This window comes from Scyliorhinus torazame, chromosome 11, assembly GCF_047496885.1.
Source record: "Scyliorhinus torazame isolate Kashiwa2021f chromosome 11, sScyTor2.1, whole genome shotgun sequence".
Taxonomy (NCBI): Eukaryota; Metazoa; Chordata; class Chondrichthyes; order Carcharhiniformes; family Scyliorhinidae; genus Scyliorhinus; species Scyliorhinus torazame.
The window spans coordinates 207,584,021-207,587,107 of NC_092717.1; the positions used below are offsets into that span (position 1 = coordinate 207,584,021).

The 3,087-nt window shown below is 46.0% G+C and overlaps 1 non-coding gene across 1 annotated transcript; it reads left to right on the plus strand.

The window, feature by feature from the left end:
- The first annotated feature begins 2,299 nt into the window (after positions 1-2,299).
- On the plus strand, positions 2,300-2,388 carry trnastop-uca (transfer RNA opal suppressor (anticodon UCA)). The gene has a single exon. It is a non-coding gene; the product is annotated as a tRNA-Sec (tRNA).
- Positions 2,389-3,087: the final 699 nt, after the last annotated feature.

Consider the following 3,087-nt stretch of genomic DNA (forward strand, 5'->3'; position numbering starts at 1 on the left):
TCGGCGGAGGTGGTAGAGGCGGGCACGATAGCATCATTTAAGATGCATCTAGACAGATATATGAACGGGCGGGGAACAGAGGGAAGTAGATCCTTGGAAAATAGAAGACAGGTTTAGATAAAGGATCTGGATCGGTGCAGGCTGAACGGCCTATTCCTGTGCTGTAATTGTCTTTGTTCTTTGTTCTTTGTTACCTCCATCATTTCATTATTAAAATAAATAGTATCAACTGAAATGTTTAAAAGGGGGGAGCATAGTTATTTGGGCCGAAGGATATTAAAAAAAAATGGTGTCTGAGCAGATAATTCGGATTTAAAATTCAAAGCTTCAAAATTTGCAGAGCAATTAATTAACCTATTAATTGGTCAAATGACCTATAGTATTTTCATCCCTGATTATTTTTACATTAATGTCCTGACTGACAGAAAAGGCTGCAATAAACGTGAGGATGAAATAAAGGCAGTTTCCATGGCAGAACCTTGGAGGTAACTTCCTTCTCACAAACAGGAATAGACCAGACCGCGTGCCCAACCTGCTCCACCATTCCATAAGACCATAAGGCCATAAGACCTAGGAGCAGAAGTAGGCCCATCGAGTCTGCTTTGCCATTCAATGGGATCATGACTGATCTGAGGTGATAATCCTCAATTCCACTTTTCTGCCTCATCTCCCTAACCATCGATTCCATTACTAATTAAAAATCTGTCCATCTCAGATATGAATTTACTTCATGAGCTAGCCTCTACAGCCCTCTGTGGTAAAGAATTCCACAGATTCACTACCTTCTGAGAGAAGACCAGCGGGATTCTCCCTTTTGGGGACTAAGTCCCCATGCCGGCGGGAGAACCGGCACCAACCACTCCGGCGTCAACAGCCTCCGAAAGTGTGGAATTCTCCGCCGCCATGGTTCTGCGTATGCACAGACCGGCCGGCGTATTTTGGCGCATGCACGGGGGGTTCTCTTCACTGCGCCAGCCATGACGGAGCCCTATAGGGACCGGCGCGTAAAGAGGAATACCCCCACGGAACAAGCCCGCCCGCAGATCGGTGGGCCACGATTGCGGGCCAGGCCACCGTGGGGGCCCCTCCCGGGGTCGGATCCCCCTGTGCCCCCCTGAGGACCGCCCCCGCCGACTTACCTGCCAGGTCCCACTGTGTGGGACCATGTGTAACCCACGCCAGAGGGAATGACCAAAATCGGATGGCCGCTCGGTCCATCGGGGCCCGGAGAATTGCTGGGGGGGCCGCTACCAACGGCCCCCGACTAGCGTGGTGTGAATCCCGCCCCTGCCCAAAAAACGGAGCCGGAGAATACGGCGCAGCCACCCGGGGATTCTCCAACCGGCGGGGTCCAGAGTATCCCGCCCGACATTTCTTCTGATCTCTGACTTCAATTGACATCTCCTTACTATGAGATTATGCCCTATGGTCTGCAACTCTCCCTTAATGGGAAACACCTATCAGAATCTACCCTGTCAAGCCCTCTGGCAATCCTATGTATCTCAATAAAGTCGCCTCTCTTTTTCCTAAACTCCAATGAATACAGGCCAACATACTCAAACTCTCCTTATATGAAAATCCCTCCATACCCGGATCAACTGAGTTAACCTCTCTGGACTACCTCCAATGCCAATGTATCTTTCCTCAGATAAGGGAGCAAACTTTTCACAGTATTTCAGATGTGGTCTAACTAGTGCCTTGTATAGATTTAGCAAGACGTGTCTATTTTTACACTCAATTTCCTTTGAAATAAAGGCCAATGTTCTATTTGCCTTCCCTATTCCCTGCTGAATTTGCATGTTACCTTTTTGTGATTTCTACACAAGAATCCCCAAATCCCTCTGTGCCGCAGATTTCTGCAGCCTTTCTGCATTTAAATAATATTCCGCTTCTTAATCATTCCTACCAAAATGCACAGTTACACACTTTCCTAAATTATATTCCATCTGCCAAGTTATTGCCCAGTACTCACTTAACCTGTCTATATCCATCTGTAGACACGTTGAATCATCCTCATCATTTGCCTTGCCATCTATTTTTGTGTCATCTGCAAATTTGACCATAGTGCATTCACTTCCCTCATCCAAGCCATTAATACATATTGTGAATAATTGTGGCCCCAGCACTGATCCGTGTGGCACTCCACTAGTTACAGGTTGCTATTCTGAAAAAGGTTCTTTTATCCCAATACTGACCTCTATTAGTGATGCCAATTCTCTATTACCCCCAGCACCCCATGGGCTCTTTTCTTATTAAGTCGTCTTTTGTGCGGTACCTTATCAAACACTCTTTCTTGGAAATCCAAGTATGGCCCTCAGTGTTCTGGGGTGCAGGCTTCAAACCTGTAGTGGTCGAGGGACAGAGTGGTTCATTTCCACCTTTTGGATGCCATTTACTTTCCTTGGTAATTTGATGCAGTGTCAGGATCTGAGTGAAAACCGGCGTGTTTTTCTCCAGATACACAACTCAGTTTCCAGATCAGAATTTCTGGCACTCTGATTAAAGAAAATCATGGGGCTGGTTGATGTTGTCAGTCTGGCGGGGTGCGGCTTGATAGAGTGACCGAGGCTGGCTCCACAGAGATCTGGGCGCCATCTTTAATAGACGTCATGATCAGCAAAGAGTGAAGATTTCCTCCAAAACCGCCACCCACCTACCCCACCACAAAGGTATCAGGCACTCTCCCAACCCTTGCCCAATAGTTCAATCGCCATTGCTATCAGTGGTTCCCCATCCAATGACACAATCATTGGATGCATTCCCCCCACAGCACAATCATCAGGGCCTCCCATGGTGCTAAGGGTTACAGGGATAGGGCGGGGCAGTGTGCCTTATTATGGTGCTCCTTCAGGGTGTTGGTGCAGGTTTGATGGGCCAAATGGCCTTCTTCTGCGCTATAAGCATTCTATGCATACTGTCCTCAAATTCCGTGGTTAATTTAATATTTAAGTTCATTTAATAATTTAATTTAATTCAATTAATTTAATTTAATTTAATTATTAAACTAAATTAATTACATTTCTTTTTATTTACCCTTATTTATGTTTAGCACAGTTGTTTTTGACCTAAGTTTCACTCTCATGTTGA